The 22,473-nt window shown below is 44.9% G+C and overlaps 1 protein-coding gene across 2 annotated transcripts in view; it reads right to left on the bottom strand.

Moving 5' to 3' along the window:
- LOC140718555 (tyrosine-protein kinase STYK1) overlaps positions 1-13,442 on the bottom strand; it is an 88,283-nt gene extending 74,841 nt beyond the window's left edge. Inside the window, exon 1 of one of the 2 annotated variants that reach the window (XM_073032515.1) lies at positions 13,134-13,442. The gene's annotated coding sequence lies outside the window, so the exon portion shown is untranslated. Of the gene's footprint in view, positions 1-6,632; positions 6,756-13,133 lie in introns of those variants that run through there. The other variant, XM_073032514.1, reaches the window with a different exon arrangement.
- Between the last annotated feature and the right edge of the window lie 9,031 nt (positions 13,443-22,473).

The raw sequence follows: 22,473 nt of genomic DNA, 5'->3' as shown, positions 1-22,473 counted from the left end.
CGGGCTGTGCAGTTGATTCCAGTTCTCTCTTGTTTCTTCATGAAAAGATCATGGGCAACAGAGTTTGAAAAGGTGTTGTAAAGCAACTGTACAGTTTCAAAAAACTCACCTGCTTGTACATTGCTCACAACATCCACTAAAACAAGGTTAGGTCTGTGAGCATGACAGTGTATATATAATGCCTGCTGACCTCTTTCCTAAACCTCTCTTGTACCCCGTTATTACACTCGGGGTTACATCACTGCAGCCCCATCATAACACTGACCTATACATGCGTTCTTATCAATAACACACTGGGCAAGTGTCTGTTCAATGCTTTTAAGAAGCAACTCTGCGTCCAACCCTTCTATTGGAGTGAAGTGCAAGAATTCTTCAAGCACTGTTTCGTTATTCAAATACCTCACCACCACTGATATCTGGTGGTATCTGCCATAATCCCCATAATTTCATTTTGGATTTTGTGATGGGTGTTTTTTGCATTTCCAGGATTGTCCTCTTTTTTTTTAGCTACAGTCTTATCAAACTGCCCAATTACACTGAGCAACTCAACAAAGTTTTCCCTGTTGCCAGATCCATCATCCTCCCGGTGTCCTCGCTGGGCAATGCCTTGGCACGCAGTGTAGTGTAGAGACTCAACCACTGCTCTCATCTACTCACCATTTTCTTGGACAATCTTTGCATGTCCTTTATCAAGCATATTTCCCAATCTTGAACTGTCTTGTTTTCTCAATCTGAGTTTGGCCCATGCCTCCATAGCAAACTTATGAGCTGCACTTACGTGGTGGGTTTTGAAAGCCGTTGTAGCTTTCCGCCAGTTGCGGTAACTGGTGACAGTGAAGGTAGACTCAGAATGGAACCCATGTCCTCCACACAGGAAATACCTGCATGCGAAGCAGAACGTAGTATCTTTTGTGATTAAATATTCCAGCCAGAAGTACAGGTCAAACCAGCCATGAATAAAACTCCTTTGCTGATTACCAAATTGTTGCAAATGGTACTTTTTCAATGCTGGCCGACGGGGGTCCTTCCTCAGGCTGCTGGCTAACATCACTAACAGTATTCACACTAGCACTAAGAGCAGATTCGTCCACGTTCTCTTCCGAATCCCGCTCCATTTCTTGTTCCTCTACTTCACCCTCACACTCCTTCGATGAACTGCTGTCGCCCTCATCCCCACTTACTTCTCTCTGCATGTCACTTTCAATTAGACCGGCTCAGGCTGAGACACCACTGATTCCTTTGGATGAGGTCGTTTTCTCACTAAATACTCCCCAATGCCATTAGGCTTTACAATTCTACCGCCAGGACTTAAGAACTTTTTTAAAAGCTATTAATGCTTTTTGAGATAGTGATTTAAATGCATATCATATTTTTTACTGAGTTAAGTATTGTATGTAATTAGTTTTGCTACAACAAGTGTATGGGACATTGGAAAAAAAGTTGAATTTCCCCATGGGGATGAATAAAGTATCTATCTATCTATCTATCTAAAAATTGATCCATTTTTCACACTGGCCAAAATAATGCATGTGCCAGGCCCACACTAGTTTGTAAAAGCACAATGTGTGTGTGTGTGTGTGTGTGTGTGTGTGGCATCCATCAGTCTCGCAAGACCATGGATCTGTCCTGAATCCTGCACAAATTTATGTACACTATCAATCTCTCGCGTGAGTGACATCACCACCTTGTGATCTTAGATCAGCTTAACTGATCTGAGTGAGGACAGTGATGGCGAGACATTGACAACGAACGAATAAGCAGAAGTGTAGAGTGGATCTGACCTTAGGCCAGCACAGAGTTTATAACTTCATTGCTGCATGGGTGCTATGGTAATTGGGGGTGCTGTTTTACTAGATCAACTGGAGAAACAAGCTGTATTCAAAACTATACAGAGAAAGCAGCTGCAATTTGCACATCAAATTTCAGTTAATTTCTTGGTGGTGCTATAACACCTGCAAGCACCGCCTCAGCACCGCCACTGACTGTTCCTGAACCTAGTGATGTGGGTTCTGAGGCTCCTGGACCTTTTTCCTGATGGCAGCAGCGTGAAAAGTGTATGGCCCCGGATGGTGGGGATCCTTGATGATGGATGATGCTTTCCTGTGACAGCCCTCCATGTAGATGTGCTCAAAGGTGAGGAGGGCTTTACCCAAGATGGAATGGGCCATATCCACAACTTCTCTGTTCAGGGGCACTTGTGTTTCCATACCAGGCTGTGATTAAACCAGTCAATATACTCTCTATCACATAAACGTGTCAAAGTTTTAGATGTCACATTGAATCTTCACAAACTTCTACGGAAGTAGAAGCACTGCTGTACTTTCTTCATAATGGCACTTACAGTGACCCTGGACAATTCCTCTGAAATGATAACACAGGGGAATTTTTAAAGTTTCTGACTCTCTCCACTTCAGTGCCCAATTAGGACTGGCTCATGGACCTCTAGTTTCCTCCTCCTGAAGTCAATAATCATGGTATTCCTGGCATTGAGTGAAAGATTTTCAATCAATCTCCTTCCCATGTGCTGATTCAGCACCACCTTTGATTCAGCCAATGACAGTGCTGTTGTACACAAACTTAAATATGGTATTAGAGCTGTACTTAGCCTTAGAGAGATAAGTATAAAGCGAGTACAGCAGTGGACCAAGCACACAGCCTCGTGGTGCACCTGTGCTGATGATGATTATGGAGGAGATGTTGTTTCCAATCCAAACCCACTAGGGTTTGCAAGTGACGAAATCGAGGATCCAGTTGCACAAGGAACTATTGAGCACTTGGTCTTGATTAATATGAATGCCGAGCTCTGGTCAATAAAGAGCATCCTGATGTATGTGTGGTGAACTACATATACCTGTCTGGGCACGCCCCCCCTGCTGACTGCTCCTGTGGCTCCGCCCACAGACCCCGGTATAAAGGCGATTGGAGACACCGCCCCGGCCTCAGTCTCCAGGATGTAGTGTGGTGGTCACTTGCTGCTTGTTCTTTTTTCCAGCCAATAAAAGCCTATATCTCGCCTCACGTCTCTGAGAGTTATTGATGGTGCATCAATTTTATTGGCTGGAAGTTTTAAAACATGGAGAGTATTTTACGTCTGGAAAAATTAGACTTGGACCCCCAAGCTACAGAAGCAGCTCTTGCCTTTAAACTCTGGCTTGCATGCTTCCAATCATACTTGGAAGTGATTCCAGTGACTGAGCCTGCCACAATGTACAAAATCCTCCTTTCCAGAGTCAGTCCGAAAGTATTCTCCCTTATCAGGGACCTGCCAACCTACCAAGGGGCAATGGACGCCCTCAAAAGACAGTACCTGCAGCCGGTGAACACCATCTACGCAAGACATCGCTTGGCGACGTGGCGGCAGTGAACCGGCGAGTTGAGCGCTGAGTTTGTCCGAGCCCTACAGACACTCGTGCGGGCCTGCAACTGCAAGGGACTGACGGCGGAGCAGCAAGCGGAGCTGCTAGTACGAGACACCTTCGTTACGGGGATCAGGTCAGTGTATGTGCGCCAGCGGCTGCTGGAAAATGCCGATCTTACCTTACGATCAGCGATCGAGATGGCCGATACACTGGAGGCTGCTCTGCACAACGCTGGTGCTGTCCAGCCGCGCAATCCCCCGCCAGTCCCGTGGACACTGCAGACCCCGCAACCCGCCAGTGAGTCGACCTCGGCTGCTGCCAGTCGCGAGTCCATGAACTCCCCGAAACCGACCACAGCTGCTGCCAGTTGCAAGACTGCGCAGTGTTAATTCTGCGGAATCAAAAAGCACCCCCGAAAACGCTGCCCGGCCTGAGAAGCGACCTGCTCCAGCTGCGGAAAGAAGGGCCATTTCGCCAAGGTCTATAAGTATAAACCACGAGTGGGGTCGGGCAGCGCCGCGTGTGAGGCATAGGGGCCGCCATCTTGCCTGCCCGCCTCATGCGAGGCATGGGGGCGGCCATCTTTGTCAGCGCCACCTCGCCCCGCCCCCGACCCACGGGTGTTTACTGGGCACCAAGACGGCAGTTCAACTCTGGCCACCGTAACCCTCGACCAAAGTGCCCCACACCAGCTTGCAAGGTCAATGATGGACATCCTGGTGGAGGGGCACAGGACTAGCTGCCTGTTTGACACGGGCAGCACTGAGAGTTTTATTCACCTGGACACGGTGCAACGCTGCGGACTCGTGACACGGCCGGTAAGCCAGAGGGTCACCTTGGCTTCTGGGTCGCATTCCACAGACATCCGGGGGGGTTGTGTAGTGACACTGGTGGTGCAGGGCACAGAATATCGGGACTTTGTGTTACTGGTCATGCCTCAACTGTGCGTGCCTATGCTATTGGGGCTCGACTTCCAGAGCCACCTGAAAAGTGTGACTATGGCATATGACGGGCCCCTCCCACCACTCACTGTCAGGAATCCTCAGTTTTGTGGGACTTCGTCATATGCCCCGCTACTGACCACACACACACACCGACCCACACATCCCACCCAGCACCATGCCGACAGCTGCGCCACTGACACCACTTGCAGCCTCTCCACCCTCAAGATCCCTCCCACACCGCTGTTCGCCAACCTGACCCCTGACTGTAAACCGGTGGCAACTAAAAGCAGGAGGTACAGCGCGGGGGACAGGGTCTTCATTCAGTCGGAGGTGCAGCAGCTGCTCAGGGAGGGGATCATTGAGCCAAGCACAAGTCCTTGGAGGGCCCAGGTGGTTGTTGTTCGGACCGGGCAGAAAAATAGGATGGTCGTGGACTATAGCCAGACCATCAATAGGTTCACGCAGCTTGACGCGCACCCCCTACACCGCATCGCGGATATGGTCAACCAGATAGCTCAGTACAAGGTGTACTCGACAATAGATCTGAAATCCGCTTATCACCAGATCCCCATCCGCTCAGAGGACCGCCCCTACACCGCCTTCGAGGCGGGCGGCAGGCTCTATCACTTCCTGCGCGTCTCCTTCGGTGTCACAGATGGTGTCTCTGTCTTCCAGAGGGAAATGGACCGGATGGTGGACCAGTGCCAACTGAAGGCCACATTTCCCTATCTAGATAACATCACCACCTGTGGTCGCGACTGGTCGAATCACAACGCCAATCTCCAATGATTTTTCCAAGTGGCCAAAGCCCTGAACCTTACTTATAACAGGGACAAGAGTGTGTTCGGAACCACCCGACTCACTATCCTTGGGTATGTCGTGGAGTACGGGGTCATTGGCCCTGATCCCGACCGTATGCGCCCCCTGTTAGAACTCCCTCTTCCCACCACCCTCAGAGCCCTCAGACGGTGCCTGGGCTTCTTTTCCTATTACGCCCAGTGGGTCCCTCACTACACAGACAAGGCCCGCCCCCGGTCAAGTCCACCGCATTTCCCCTCTCTGCCGAGGCCCGCGCGGCCTTCAGCCGCATTAAAGGGGACATTGCCAAAGCAACGATGTATGCGGTGGACGAGACCATTCCCTTCCAAGTAGAGAGTGACGCCTCTGATTTTGTGCTGGCTGCTACCCTCAATCAGGCAGGCAGGCCAGTAGCATTCTTCTCTCGTACCCTTCAAGGCTCTGAAATTCGGAAGCCCAGGCAATAGTGGAAGCTATTAGGCACTGGAGACACTATCTCGCCGGCAAAAGGTTCACCTTGCTGACCGACCAGCGCTCAGTTGCATTCATGTTCAGCAACCAACAGCGGGGCAAAATCAAAAATGATAAAATTTTGTGGTGGAGAATAGAACTGTCCACCTACAACTATGATATCCTGTAATCCTGTACCAGCCTGGAAGGCTCAATGAGCCCCCTGATGCCCTATCCCGGGGAGCGTGTGCCAGCGCACAGCTCGACCAGCTATATGCCCTCCATGCAGATCTTTGCCACCCGGGGGTCACCCGATTTTACCATTTTGTGAAAGCCCGGAATCTGCCTTACTCCCTTGAGGACATCAGGACGATGATCAGGGACTGCCAAGTCTGCGCTGAGTGCAAACCGCACTTCTACCATCCTGAAAAGGCGCAACTTATCAAGGCCACCCGCCCCTTTGAGTGACTGAGTGTTGACTTTAAGGGCCCCCTTCCCTCCACCGACCGCAATGTCTACGTTCTCAACATTATCGATAAGTACTCGCGGTTCCCCTTTGCCATTCCCTGCCCCGACACCACTACCACGTCCGTCATAAAAGCCCTGCGCCAGCTCTTCGCTCTGTTCGGATATCCCTGCTATATCCACAGTGATAGAGGGTCTTCCTTTATGAGTGATGAGCTGCGCCAATACCTGCTGGCTAGGGGCATTGCTACTAGTAGGACCACGAGTTATAATCCCTGGGGGAATGGACAGGTGGAGAGGGAGAATGCCACAGTGTGGAAGGCCACACTTTTAGCCCTTAAGTCAAAAGGGTTGCCGGTCTCTCGATGGCAGGAGGTCCTCCCCGAGGCACTCCACTCTATCCGCTCTCTGTTATGTATGTCCACCAATGCCACCCCTCACGAGCGCCTATTTTCTTTTCCCAGGAAGTCTGCCACTGGGACCACCCTACTGGCTTGGCTGACATCCCCAGGGCCAGTGCTGCTCCGGAAACATGCGCGGAGCAATAAATACTCCCCGCTGGTCGAGAGGGTTCACCTACTACATGCGAACCCCCAGTATGCCTACGTGGTCTTACCTGATGGGCGGGAGGACACGGTCTCCGTCCGCGACCTGGCACCTGCAGGAGCAGCAGACCACTACCCCGAACACTCCACGGTAACCGAGGTGACACCGCGTACACCAAGCCCTACACAGACTCCTCACGACACTCCTATACCGGGCGTCTCGTCTCGCACACGCATGAGGGATCGCTGACGCCTAGTGGGCTGACACCTCCAGTCAGGCCGGAACCAGCACAACCACTGTCTCCGGTGCAATTACCACCGGCACCTGTGCAATCACAGCCGGTGCTACGTAGATCGCAGCGACAGATTCGACCACCTGATAGACTTAACCTGTAAATATACTTGTAAGAAACTTCGCCCCATGGGGACTCTCTTTTAAAACAAAGGGGGGGGGGTGAATGTGGTGAACTACATATACCTGTCTGGACAGGCCCCCCCCCCCCCCCCCGCTGACTGCTCCTGTGGCTCCTCCCACTGACCGTGGCTCCTTCCACGGACCCCGGTATAAAGGCGATTGGAGACACAGCCCCGGCCTCAGTCTCCAGGATGTAGTGTGGTAGTCACTTGCTGCTTGTTCTTTCTTCCAGCCAATAAAAGCCTATATCGTGCCTCAGGTCTCCGAGAGTTATTGATGGTGCATCAGTATGCATCTTTGCTGTCCAGATTTTGCAGGGTTGAGTGAAGGGTCAATGAAATGCCATCTCCCGTTGACCTGTGATGATAGGCAACTTGGAGCAGATACAAGATGCTTCTCAGGCAGGAGTTAGTATGCTTCATCACCAATCTCTCAAAGCATTTCATCATGGTGGATGTAAGGCAGGGTTCCCAACACTTTTTTTTTACACGATGGACCCCTGCCATTGATCGAGGAGTCCGTGGACCCCAGGTTGTGAAGCTGTGATGCAAGTGATACTGGATGATAGTCAATGAGGCAGGTTACCATGTCCTTCTTAGGCACAAGTATAACTGAAGCCTGCTTGAAGCAGGTGGGTGCCACATTGTGCCAAAGTGAGAGGTTAAAGATATCAGTGAACATTCCAGTCAGCCTCCACTTCAAAAACATCCAGTGACCTGGCAAAAAAAATTTCTCTTCATTTCTATTCTAAACGGATGTTCCTCTATTTTGAGGCTGTGCCCTCTGTTCCTAGACTCTTCCACCAAAGGAAACATCTTCACATCCACTCTATATAGGCCTTTCACATTCAATAGGTTTCAATAAGATTCACCCCTCATTCTTATAAGTTCCAGAGAGTAAAGACCCAGAGCCATCAATTGCTCTACATACAGTAAACTCTTCATTCCCAAAATCAATCTCATGAATCTACTCTGAATCCTCTCCAATGTCAGCACCTCCTTTCTTAAATAAGAGGTCCAAAACTGCATACAATACTCCAAGTGAGGCCTCACCAGTGCCTAATAAAACCTCAGCATTACATCCTTGCTTTTATACTCTAGTCCTTTTGAAATGAATGTTAACATTGCATTTGCCTTCCTCACTACTGACTCAACCTGCAAATTAACCTTTAGGGAATCCTGCACAAGGACTCCCAAGTCCCTTTGCACTTTGGATTCTTAAATTTTCTCTCTGTTTAGAAAATATTCTGTGCTTTTATTCCTTCTACCAAAGTGCATGATCAAACACTTCCTGAAACTATATTCAATTTGCACATCTTTGGCCATTCTCCTAATCTGTTCAAGTCCTTTTGCAGCCACCCTGCTTCCTCAACACTACATGCACCTCCACCAATCTTCGTACCATCTGCAAACCATCAATTCCCTCATCCAAATCATTGGCACACAACATAAAATGAAGCAGTTCCAACCCCAACCACTGCAGAACACCACTAGTCACAGGAAGCTAATCAGAAAAGACTCTTTTTATTCCCAGTATTTGTCTCTGGCCAATCAACCAATGCTCTATCCATGCTAGTATCTTTCCTGAAATAACATGGGCTCTTAGCTTGTAAGCAGCCTCATATGAGGCACCTTGTCAAAGGTCTTCTGAAAATCCAAGTACATAACATACGCTGATTCTCCTTTGTCTAAACTGCTTGTTATTTTTTCAAAGAATTTCAACAGATTTGTCAGGTAAGATTTTCTCTTATGGAAACCATGCTGACTTTGGCCTATTTTACCATGTGCCTCCAAGTACCTCGAAACCACATCCTTAACAATCAACTACAACATCTTCCCAACCAATGAAGTTGGGCTACCTGGCCTATACTTTAATTTTGTCTGCCTTCCTCCCTTCTTGAAGGGTGGAGTGAAACTTGCATATATCCAGTCCCTCAGAACCATTCCAGAATCAAGTGATTCTTGAAAGATCATTACTAATTCTTCCACAATCTCTTCAGCTACCTCTTACAGAACCACGGGGTGTAGTGCAGCTGATCCACGTGACTTATCCGCCTTCAGACGTTTCAGCCTCTAAATCACCTTCTGCCTAGTAATAACAACTACACTCTTAACACTCTCAAAAATCTGGCAAACTGTTCATGTCTTCCAAAGTGAAACAGTTCATCCACCATTTCCTTTTCCCCATTACTACCTCTCCAGTGTCACTTTCTAGTGGTCCATTATCTACTCTCGTCTCTCTTTTGTTCTTTATATATCTGCAAAGAAACTTTTAGCATCCTCTTTGATATTGTTGGCTAATGTACCTTATATTTCATTTCTCCCCCCTTATGCTGCTTAGTTGCTTTCTGTTGGCTTTTAAAAGTTTCCCAGTTCTGTAACTTCCTACTAATTTTTTGCTCTATTATATCTCCTCTCTTTTGTTTTCACGGTGGCTTTGACTTCCTTTGTCAGCTACAATTGTGTTATCCTGAATTTAGAATACTACTTTTTTGGGATGTACCTACCCTGAGCCTTCCAAATTGCTGTCAGAAACTCCAGCCATTGCTCATCCATGCTGGCGTCCCCTTCGACCAGCTCCTCTCTCATGCCTCTGTACTTCTCCTTATTCCACTGGAAAACTGATTCTTTAGCTTTTTCCTCTCAAATTGCAGGGTGAATTCTATCATATTATGATCACTGTCTCCTAAGGGTTCTTTTAACTTAAGCTCCCTAATCAAATCCAGTTCATTCCACAATACCCAATCCAGAATAGCTGATCCCCTAGTGGGCTCAAACACAAGCTACTCCTAAAAAGCTATCTCATATGCATTCTACAAATTCTCTCCCTTGGGATCCAGCATCAACCTGATTTTCCCAATCTACCTGCATATTGAGATCTCCATGACCTCGGCAACATTGCCCTTTTGACAGGCCTCTTCTATCTATCTCCTAATGTAATGTGTAGTCCCTATCCTGGCTACTCTTTGGAAGCCTGTATATAACTTCCATCAGGGTCTTTTTACCCTTGCACTTTCTTAATTCTACCCACAAAGATCCTACATCGTCTGATCCAATGTCACCTCTTTCTAATGACTTGATTTCATTTTTTTTTTTACCAACAGAGCCAACCACTCCTCACCTAACAGGCTGTCCTTTTGATAAAATGTGTCTTCTTGGAAATTAAGCTCCCAACTATAATCTTCTTTCACCCACGACTCAGTGATGCCCACAATGTCATTGCTGCCAATCTCTAACTGCACTACAAGATCATCTACTTCATCCCATATACTGTGAGCATTCAAATTTAAAACCATCAATCCTGTATCCAAAACCCTTTTTGGCCCCGTTCTACAGTACAACTCATCCCTGCCTGCAATTTTGCTTTATCTGCCTGAAGGATACTTACACATTGGCCTCAGAGACTGAAATCACAAGGTCACTAGGGGCTGTGGGAATTTGCGAAGCTGCCTTCATGTTTTGACAGTCAAAGTGAACATGGAGCTCATTGGGAGTGAAGTCTTGTTGTCAGCTGCAGGGCTTGGTTTCACTTTGTTGGAAGTGATGTATGTATACGATGGCCAAACTGCCTCCTTCAGAGATGTTATTAGAAAAAGATTCAGATGTGAGGGTAAAATTGCCGTAGATAATTCAGTTTTAGATCTTCCACTCTAGATCTGAGATTGGTATGTTTTATTAACAATGATACTAGTCAAGTCACTTTTTGTTGTCATTTCGACCATAACTGCTGGTACAGTACATAGTAAAAACCAGACAACGTTTTTCAGGACCATGGTGCTGCATGAAACAATACAAAAACTACACTGAGCTACATAAAACAACACAAAAAAAACTACACTAAACTACAGACCTACACAGGACTGCATAAAGTGCACAAAACAGTGCAGGCATTACAATAAATAATAAACAAGACAATAGGCAGGATAGAGGGCAGTAAATTGGTGTCAGTCCAGGCTCTGGGTATTGAGGAGTCTAATAACTTGGGGGAAGAAATTGTTATATAGTCTGGTTGTGAGAGCCCGAATGCTTTGGTGCCTTTTCCCAGACAGCAGGAGGGAGAAGAGTTTGTATGAGGGGTGCGAGGGGTCCTTCATAATGATGTTTGCTTTGCGGATGCAGCTATCCACTGCAGGGTCTTGCTATCCGAGATGGTGCAATTTCCGAACCAGGCAGTGATGCAGCTGCTCAGGATACTCTCAATACAACCCCTGTAGAATGTGATGAGGATGGGGGTTGAGAGATAGACTTTCCTCAGCCTTCGCAGAAAGTAGAGGCGCTGCTGGGCTTTCTTTGCTATGGAGCTGGTGTTGAGGGACCAGGTGAGATTCTCCATCAGGTGAACACCAAGAAATTTGGTGCTCTTAACGATCTCTACCGAGGAGTCATCGATGTTCAGCGGGGAGTGGTCGCTCCGTGCCCTCCTGAAGTCAACAACCATCTCTTTTGTTTTGTTCACATTCAGAGACAGGTTGTTGGCTCTGCACCAGTCCATTAGCTGCTGCACCTCCTCTCTGTAAGCTGACTCGTCGTTCTTGCTGATGAGACCCACCACGGTCGTGTCATCGGCGAACTTGATGATGTGGTTCGAGCTGTGTGTTGCAGCACAGTCGTGGGTCAGCAGAGTGAACAGCAGTGGACTGAGCACACAGCCCTGGGGGGCCCCGTGCTCAGTGTGAGGGTAAACCGATTAAAATGGCATGTTAATATGCCACTCCAAGAAGCTGAAGTTTGAAAGGGAGGAAGTTTCACACCATTTGTCGAGACTTGATCAACCATTCCAAAGCACTATAGACAGACAGGAGACTGCAGATGCTGCAATCTGGAGGAACACACAATCTGATGGGGGTGGGAAAGAGGGCAGGAGGTGGGAGAAATTACTGGTGCTTACCCTGATGCAGGGTTTAAGCCCAACACCCCCCCCCCTCACAAATGCTGCTCCTTTTGATTTAATCAGGATTTGAAACTGACTTACTGACAGGAAGACGCTCATTTCAAAAAAAAATCTTTTCTAGTGGGAGAATTCTGAACTTTAAAATGAGAGCTAAATCACTCAGGACTAAAAGCAACTTTCATTTTCCAACCATATACAAATTTCCTCGGGGTTTGGAATCAAGTGGAGATTTGAACACTAACAGATTCGTTAGCTAACAGGTTAAAGAACAAGGAGGCTAGGCTGCAGATCAATAATCATGGAACTCAACTCCTTTTCTCATAATCAGCGCATCCCTGGTCCTATACATGCAGTCCGTCCATAATATCCAACATAGAAAACTGCTGTTTATCGACTCCCACGCTGCAGAAGTGTTCTGCAAAAAGTGCCTTCGGGAATACAGATCACAGTACAGAAACATTATTTAACCTGTTTAATCCTTTCTACTTCAATTAACTCCAACCATCGCTCCCAGCCCTTTTTAAAATAAAGCCCGTTAGCCGATCAGATGTAAAGGGGGGAAGAAACAAGGTATAGGTATCAGAATCATTAAGTTTTAACTAAGTGTCAGCTTCTTGGAAATTAAAGCGCGTCACTCACACATGGACCGTATCGTATGAAGCACCGGAGCACAAACGCTCTCTTGGAACAAGGAGCAGAAACTATACGAGAGAGGAGAACAAAATAGCCCAGAAACACCCAGCGGCATGTGACCAGAAAATTAAATCCCTGTGCCTTGCTAATAAGATCCGTACCATGCCACACATTTTAAAACAGAAATCTGAAATAAGGATATCGCAGTAAGCACTCAACAGATCAGGCAGCTTTTGCGGAGGGGGAACAGTGTCGACATTTCAGACGAATTTAATTGAAGCTGTGCAGCGTGCTTCGGCCAAGCTGGAGATTTCACGAGGTTATTGGCCACAAATTTAATGCTACTTATCTTTTCAAAGATGCTGTCTGGCCCGCAGAGTATTCTTTCCCCAATATTTGCTTTCTACTGTGTGTTATGAAGTGAATACTTCATGGTAACAATTCCGTAGTAACGAAATTTTGTAATCAAATGGAGGCTTCTAGCCTCCAAGCGCGGGCAGGTAGACCGTGAGGGATAGGGACCCCTTCCCTCCACATAAGGAGGTCCCAATCACTCTAGGGACAGCATCTGCCCCACACAACCCTTCTCTCGTCCTTAGATTCACCTCCCAGGTACGAAGCTTTATCAGGTTACCTGTTCGCCGGCCGCTTTCTAAAGGAAAAGATGAAGAAACACAACGCCACTTTTAGCCAAATCTCTGCATCGTTAAACAGTAGTTTGCGACACCATACCAGGTGGGAAAGGGAGGGGACTCGTCAGTCCCACCCACAGCACCAGCGCTTTCTGTCAGTCTCCATCCAATGAAGCTGTACAGTTTACAAATCCAGGCACTTTTTTCTCCGTTTTTGAAAGATGATTTAATTTGCAGTTTGTATGTCACCAGTTCCGATCGGACTTCCACCGACCGTAGCGGCCCGAAAGCAAGGAGATACACCGCGTTTGCACACCCTCCGCTCCTTAACTCCCGGTATAGGATGTGACGCAGCCCGGGTGGAGCTCAGTCACCTGAGTCACTCAGGCTCCAGGTATTCCATCCATCAACACATCGGAGCCGTGCACCGACCTTTTCATCCATGGCGGGATCAGCTTCGAACAGGTTTTTTTTTTGGGGGGAAGGGAAGTTAGGCAAAGCTTCCGCATGGAACTTCTTCTATTGACTAAAGGAGGCAGAAAATACCTCCGGGAGCATCACTGGGACCGACGAGCGGGAACGCCCTGCAGGCTCCCCAGTTAGCCTGCCTGGCAGCCGGAGAAACTGGGAAGTATTGTCTGATGATTGTCGGATCCTGCTGTTTGCGGGAAAACTATGATATAACGGACTCTCACTGGCTGCAGAGCACTTAGGTCTCTCTTCAGCAAAGCTCAAAACTCAGCGGAGTCGCAGGGTAATTTATATAGGTATCTCGTGTGCTAGAAAGGTTCGGTTCCCAGGTCCACTCTTGACAGTCTTAGAACAGATTGTCTCCCACTGTTCTGACTGCAGAGCACCGTCAGATCAACTTTACGGAATGATTCCACTAGTGACTGGCACGTCCCACACCTGATAAAGCTAGTGTCAAAAATGAGTGCCGGTGCTTTAAGGTTAGTGTTAAATAAACAGTTGAAAATAAAACAAAAAAAAACCAAAACTATTAATTCTGGAAATCTAAAATAAAAACAGAAAATGCTGGAAACACTCAGAAGGTCGTTCTGCAATTTGGAAAGAGAACATCATTATTTCAGGTGGAAGACCCTTGTCAGAACTGGGAAGGAAAGCAGCAGCTCGCTAAACTGAGGGAAAAGTGAACATGACGGGTGAAACCAGCTGTTATCTGGTCAGTGAGTAATCAGGATCAGTTGGAGAGTGAGGACATGGGAGAATGTGGGTTGGGAAATGTATAGTAAGGCTCTCCTTCACCCCAGGGGAACACACAAACAGAGCCTGTGTTGAGGAGCTGCATTTGAAAAGCTCCTTTTTCATGTCAGTGTTGGATGTGTTGAAATATCCAAGAAGAGAATTAATTATCTTTTGCACTCTGAGATTGTTCTTGTTTAACAAGTTTAAAGCTGCAGCATCATTTAGTAATTTACAATAAGGAACTGAGTCGGCATGGTAGTTTAGAGGTTAGCACAACGCTTTACAGTACAGGCGACCCCGGTTCAATCCCCCTGCTGCCTGAAGGGAGGTTGTATATTCTCCCTGTGGGTTTCCTCTGGGTGTTGTGCTGTATGTCAATAAGTTAAAAAAAAATGAAGTTCCTGCTCACCATCAAGCACCCATTTAACGCAAAAATAATTTGGGCATAATCTGTGGAGGCAAAAAGATGGCCAACGTTCTGGGTCAAGTGCATGCAACACAGAACCTCCTGAATTATTGGAACATAGAACAGTACAACACAGGATCTGTGCTGACCGCTGTACCAGTTTAAACTAATCCCATCTACCTGCACATTGTTGAAATACTTCCATTCCCTGCTTGTCTAAAAGCCGCTTTTTATCATTAATATGATATAACCATTATCATCATATCTGCCTCCAATATCCTTTTGACAGTGTTTCAGCCACCTATCATTTTTTGTAAAAAAAACTTACATCATAAATCTGCTTTAAATTCTCCCTATCTGTTCACCTTAAATCTATGCCTTCTAGTATTTGACATTTCCATGACACTATTTTAATTATAAATACATCTCTCATAATGTTATAAATCTTTCAACCTCTGTCACACCCAAGAAAACAGGAAGCATCCAGGTGGATCTCATCTTTGCCCTCTCCAAAACTTTTACACCTTCCAGTAATGCAGTGACCAGAAAACCTTACATAATTCCAAATGTGGCTTATCCAAACTTTTATACTCAATGCCCTGATTCAACTTACAGTGTGCGACAGCTTTCTGGTAGCCAAAAATTTAAGAAATCTGAAAAAAAAATCACTAAAAATACCTTTTCTGAGGTAAATTGTGTTAAATTATCACCACAAACAGTGAAGGGGGTGAGTGATGGCGAGGTGAGTTCCGGGGATGAGCCGAGATGGTGTGTTACAGAATCGTTATAGATGGAGTTCCGATGCCCAGGCATGAGGTTCGATCAAGCGGGCATGGGGTCTGGGCAGAGGAGACTGTGTCTGTAGAGCTGGCACCGAGCCGATTTGAAGACCTTGAGGCTGGGCCGGGAGCAAGTTGCCGGGCAGTGTGGTTCAGGCCCAGAGCCTTTCACTGCAGTGGCACCTGGGTCCGAGTGCAAGGAATGATACACTGATCAATTTAAATGGCAGCCCAAATCTGAGGCAAGAGCCAATTTCACTTGCTCGCTCGATATTCATTTCTCCATCCAGGGCGCCGGCATCTTTCACAGTTCCATTGTTTGGTCAATTCAAAGAGACTGAAAAGGCAAGTGTTTTGAGTCCAGGACAGGAGCCGATTTTGCTCATTCTCCATGATGATCACTCCTCTCTCCATGGTGCTGATGCTATGAAGACTGCCCTGGCATCTGTGCTCTGTGCCTGCTAATATTGATGAACTGTAAGTGCGGCTTTGGACCCACTCCAGGATTCAGATCTGAGGACTCAATTTTGGTTTGATTGTTGTTGTTTGCTTCAACTGTTTGCATGATTTGTTTTTTTTTCTCTTGCACATTGGGTGTTGGTCTTTTATTTTTATTCTTATCTTTAATTGGGTTCTTTCGGGTTTCTTGCTTTGCAGCTTAATGTGAGCAAACAAATCTCACAGTTGTATAATTTATACATTCTTTGATAATAAATGTACTTTGAATCTTTGATGAAAGACAGCTTCTTTACCACCCTATCCATTTGTGTTGCCATTTTCATGGAGCTATGAACTTGCACTCCAAAATAAGGGCCATTGATCACAGAATAGACCTAAGGTGAAACGAGCCATGCTAGAAACTTCCACTTCAATAACTCTGAGGTCAGTCAACAAAGACTTGCCTCCTTAGGTAAAGAGTGTGAGTAACTTCTCCTGTGCTCCCAGGAGCACCAAACTGAGACCAAATGCCAGAGATTTGCTGTGATCACCTGGACCAAATGAAGGCCAGAGTTGAAAGTGACCTCTATAGCAAGAGCAACTGAGGTCTACATCTATGGCTAGAGTTGTCCTGGAAAATGTTATATATCTCAGTAATGGCAGCCTTTGAATACTGGAGCCTGCGTAGACATTATTCTTAGGAAGTCTGAGTAGAATTTTGTATCTCTAATAATGTTCCATAGGTGCACATTTGTGGCTCTTACTGCAATACACCACCTCCTGTGGCACATGATGCTTAGCTCATGTCTTCCAATTAAAAACTACTCCCAGGACTAGAGGTAAATGAGCAAACTGCTATGAGTTCTGGAGTTTCACTGAGAGATCTTCTGTTTTTAGCAGCTTAATCTTTTAAAGGGCATCTCTGTTAAGAGTATTCTGTCCCTTCTTTCACTATTGACCAGCTCCAGTCTATGTCAGGAGCAGATCTAATACTGATAAACGCCAAATGAACCAATGTGGATTATGACAGAAGCTGCCAGGCCTAATCCTGCCTAATGGTTGATTTTATCCATAAATAATCACTTTTGCTCTCTACTCTGATATCTATTCCACATCACATGGGTTTGATAAAAATGCTGTAGCTCAATGTGATTTTATTTCTTTGCAATTGTTTCATCCAGGATCTTCCTTTTTAATGCAAGTTCTCCCTCAGTTGAGGCTGAAGTGGTGGACTGTAAACAAAATAGGTGGATCAGAATAAAAGATTCGGAAGACAAGTCAGGAAATAAACAATAATAAGTCAGAAGTGATGAGACCAGAATCAGTTAATGAACATGGGAAACACTGTAGAACAGCGACAGAGAAGGATCTTTGCTCTTGATGTCCTGGAAGGAGATGTGACAAGTCATTTCATTTTCTTATAGTCTAATGGACTGACTATGTGAGATCAAGATTATGAAAAATTCAAATGTTCCCAAGGATTTTAGTTGAAAAACGAGGTGAGAATCCAGAGATGCTAGCTCATGCTTTTTATAGTGGCATCTGAAGCCCAATGAGGGAGTCCTAGGAAATTCTTGATGAGTCCAAATGCCAAGGCTTAGAGAGGACCCAATTAGTTGGGTTTCCTTTACTGGTTTCAATCCTCTCAAATAATAGGAGATGGAATCACTGTAATAAAGTTGACACATCAAGTCACTTTTTATTGTCATTTCGACCATACCTGCTGGTACAGTACACAGTAAAAATGAGATGTTTTTCAGGACCATGGTGCTACATGAAACAATACAGAAATTACACTGAACTACATAAAACACAAAAACTACACTAGACTACAGACCTATCCAGGACTGCATAAAGTGCACAAAACAGTGCAGGCATTACAATAAATAATAAACAAGACAATAGGCACAGTAGAGGGCAGTAAGTTGGTGTCAGTCCAGACTCTGGGTACTGAGGAGTCTGATAGCTCGGGGGAAGAAACTGTTACATAGTCTAGTCGTTAGAGCCTGAATGCTTCGGTGCCTTTTCCCAGATGGCAGGAGGGAGAAGAGTTTGTAATGGCAGGAAGAGAGACCCCGATGATCTTCTCAGCTGACCTCACTATCCGCTGCAGGGTCTTGTGATCCGAGATGATGCAATTTCCGAACCAGGCAGTGATGCAGCTGCTTAGGATGTTCTCAATACAACCCCTGTAGACTGTGGTGAGGATGGGGTGGGGGGGAGGGCGTTGGGAGATGGCCTTTCCTTAGCTTGATTTAATGGTCCTATTTCCATAATTAACATAAAAACTGGGATACTCTAATGCGTATAAGTAGAATCTGGGAAGATTTAACTGTTTAAAAAAAATAAGAAACAATCTAAAACAGGTATATAAAGTTCCTTTGAATGGGACATGTTAAAAAGTGTAAAAGAGTATCTGTATAACTGGATGGCAGAATGGGGTTCTGTTTGAATATTACTGAAGTAACTTGTGTTATGTGAACATTTACTGCAAAACCCCAAATACGATCTGGTTATGGCACACAGCATGTGCAAAGTGCCCTCTTGCTAATTGGAATTATGGGAATGTCAACCCAGTGTCTTGCTTCTACTGACCTCTTTGGTAATAATGTGGTAGCAAGTATGTGTACTGGGATCAAAATACTCATTTGTAACTTGAACGTACAAAATAAATGGATCATCCTTTCTTGACTTTCATTTCTAAATAGACTTTGTTGTTGAAATAACTTTCGATATCAGCATTCTAGAAAGATACATTAAGAAAATGGGATCCAGCTTTACATAAAGGATCTTGAGTGGTCTTATTATTTTAGACCACCTTGACAATACAAACACCTATGTCAAGACGCTGTTCATTGACTATAACTCAGCATTTAATACCATCATTCCCACAATCCTGATAGAGACACTGCAAAACCTGGGCCTCTGTACCTCCCTCTGCAACTGGATCGACTTCCTAACCGGAAGACCACAGTCTGTGTAGATTGGTGATAACATATCCTCCTCACTGATGATCAACACTGGTGCACCTCAGGGGTGTGTGCTTAGCCCACTGCTCTGCTCTCTATATACACATGACTGTGTGGCTAGGCAGAGCTCAAATACCATCTATAAATTTACTGACGATACAACCACTGTTGGTAGAATCTCAGGTGGTGATGAGAGGGCATACAGGAGTGAGATATGCCAACTAGTGGAGTGGTGCCACAGCAACAACCTGGCACTCAACATCAGAAAGATGAAAGAGCTGATTGTGGACTTTAGGAAGGGTAAGATTAATGAACACATACCAATCCTCTTAGAGGGATCAGAAGTGGAGAGAGTGAGCAGCTTCAAGTTCCTGGGTGTCAAGATCTCTGAGGATCTAACATGGTCCCAACATATTGATGCAGTTATAAAGAAGGCAAGACAGTGACTATACTTTATTGGGAGATTGAAGAGATTTGGTATGTTAACAAATACACTCAACTCAAAAACTTCTATAGTTGTACCATGGAGAGCATTCCGACAGGCTGCATCATTGTCCGGTATGGGGGTGGGGGGGCTGCAGGCTACTGCACAGGACTGTAAGAAGCTGCAGATGGTTGTAAATTTAGGCCGCTCCACCTTAGGTACTAGCCTACAAAGTACCTAGAACATCTTCAAGGAGCGGTGTCTCAGAAAGGCAGCATCCAGCGCCCAGGGCATGCCCTTTCCTCGCTGTTAACATCAGGTAGGACGTTCAGAAGGCTGAAGGGACACACTCAGTGATTCAGGAACTGCTTCTGCCCTTCTGCCATCTGATTCTTAAATGGATATTGAATCCTTGGACACTACCTCACTTTTTTAATACATAGAATTTCTGTTTTTTGTATGATTTTTAATCTATTCAATATACATATAGTGTAATTGATTTACTTACTGCTATTTTTTTCCTTCTATATTACGTATTGCATTGAACTGCTGCTGCTAAATTAACAAATTCCACATCACATGCTGGTGATGTTAAACCTGATTCTGATTTTACAAGCTTAATCTAATGTCATATTTCACAAAATAAATAAGCCATCAATGCCAAAATTTCCTCAGATTTCAGGTCATTCAACAAAGAAGAATTTTGTTCTCAGGAACTACATCTCACCTGAGGATTCCCATCTTGTATGAAAGGCTTCATATACACACTAGTTTCAACAACCTCGGTCTTTTTCTTGTCCTACCCCCATCTCCCCAACTTTTGGAACACACTCCTTCAACCTCCCTACTTCTGCCAACTGCCTTCCCTAGTGTGCCCTCTCCTCCAGTTCCTACTTGCTTTCATTTATTTCTTGCTTCCTTATCCTCTTGACTTCCCTAAGCTGTCCTCAGTCACTCCACACTTTAACAATCCAGCTGCCGGTGTAGATCAGAAATGATCATACTGAGGACAGGCTGGAGGGGCTGAGTCAGCTAATCTTGCTCTTTTGGTATTTCTTAAGTAATAACAGATCCTCCATTTCTGAAAGATGCAATGATTTCAATATAAGTAACAAGCACATGTGATTTGATAGCTTGGCTGCCAAGATTCTAATTAAATTTTACCAACACAACCATTTCTTTCCTTTCATAACTTACAATATTCAAGACAGATGTTATTACTACCTTTAAAGAAAAGTCACAATAATTTGTAATGAGAGGCATCTTGATTTTCAGTTGTTTACAGATCTTGGTGAACATCTGGGAGTTGGAAGTTGTTTTGAAAGGTGCAGATCTGAGACACATGTTGTCATACTTACTAGAAGTATATCATGCTGAGTCCCAACTGAACCTACTAACAAAACACATAGAGGTTATCACATTAAATGTTAAATATTAGCCAGGTTTTTGCCAGCACATCCTTGTTATGTGCAAAAGAGTAGGATTCAGTGAGTATAGCAAGAGAATAGGCAGTCTATTGTGTGATAAAACGAGTCTAAGGCAGTTCCACGGCACTGAGGAGAATTCCCCAGGGTTATAAACTGTTGTTCATGATATTGTGCTCAGGTGGCTAAAGCAATAAAAAAATATATTTTCCGCAACATTATTTACTGTCAGTCTAGTGCTCCCACATCGTAGGGGAGAGCTATTGCGATATATCAAAGATATTTCAGAAATATGATGAATTATAAACATCCAACTCATCCATGCACATAGATTCTGGGCAGCTGAAAAGCAAAATATGATGCCATCACTTAGATCTTCCCAAACCTTTGGGAAGAAAACATAGTAAATTTTTCAGGAAGTCGGGGAAAAAGGAAGAATAGAGGTGGATGGAGTGTAAATGGGGTGAGGGAACTTAGGACAGGCAATGCAATTTGGATCTGGAGTCACTGCAAATGACAATAGCTAAACAATTACCAGCATCTATGTTCACAAAAAAAGAGAAGCTATTATGAGAAATTGTGGAAATCGATGGTGCGTCCCTAAAGATGCCAAATGCTTCACTGAAAGATTAAGTGCTGATTCTCAAGCTTCTGTTGAACTTAATTAAACATGCTAGAAGCAGAAGACAAAGAGGTATCAGGAGAGGGATTTAAATCAGAACATGAGTGGATGCTCATGGTCACACATGTTGACTATGTTTAGTGAAATAATCATCCAGACTATTTCTGATCTCTACAGTTTAAGGAAGGAATTGTAATTAGCGTACATGCAGCAGTTTAAAGTAGCTGCAATACAAATTGATGATCACCTGGAACAGTGACCAATGGAGAAAGACATGATCTTCCATCTCTTGCATGTGCATGGGAAGTTTGAATGGGAAAAGTGTGGTGGGAAGGAACTATCTGTTCAGACTGCCAACGATGGGGACTGGTTCCAATGAAAGGGCTTCAATCTGAAACATCCACTATTTCCCTCTGTGCAGTTGCTGCTCAATCTGCTCTGCATTTTCCTGTTTTTATTTGTCATTTCCAACTACATTTTTTGCCTATTTATTACTCTTTTCGTAATCTTTTTTAGTGTATGAACTTTTATCTGAAATGGGCCTTCATGACTCCAGAACTATTTACCATCAGGCTGATCTTTGACTATAATTAACAAATCAGCCTACCAGTACAAACTTAACATTTGTATCTGTAATACAAAATTGTTTACATAAATGCCCACTGAGAGACGAAGACAAGCCAACGGCACTGAATTTTGAACAGTAATTTGGATACAAAGTGTGTTGCTCAGAGTTTTCTCTATGTTTATACTAAACATTGCTTTTATACATTATTTACTCAATACATCCACTATTAAAATATATAGGCGGGTCTGGTCAGTGCCTCAACACCTTCAGGCTTAACCTTGAAAAATAAATCACATTTTCTGTAACCATCTGTTCTTTTATTTTATTACAGTAAAGTTAAGTAATATAACAATTCTAGTGGATTTGTCATTCTTACCACAGCATTTCTACAATAAACGCAGTTTGCACAACCCTTTTAACAGGATTTGGAAAAAAAAACCCACTGTAGCACACATTCAATTCCTTTTCAAGCAAATGTTGTATCAAAAGAAAACAAAACAGTAAAA

This window comes from Hemitrygon akajei, chromosome 29 (genome assembly GCF_048418815.1).
Source record: "Hemitrygon akajei chromosome 29, sHemAka1.3, whole genome shotgun sequence".
NCBI lineage: Eukaryota > Metazoa > Chordata > Chondrichthyes > Myliobatiformes > Dasyatidae > Hemitrygon > Hemitrygon akajei.
This window is presented reverse-complemented; position numbering and strand designations above follow the sequence as displayed.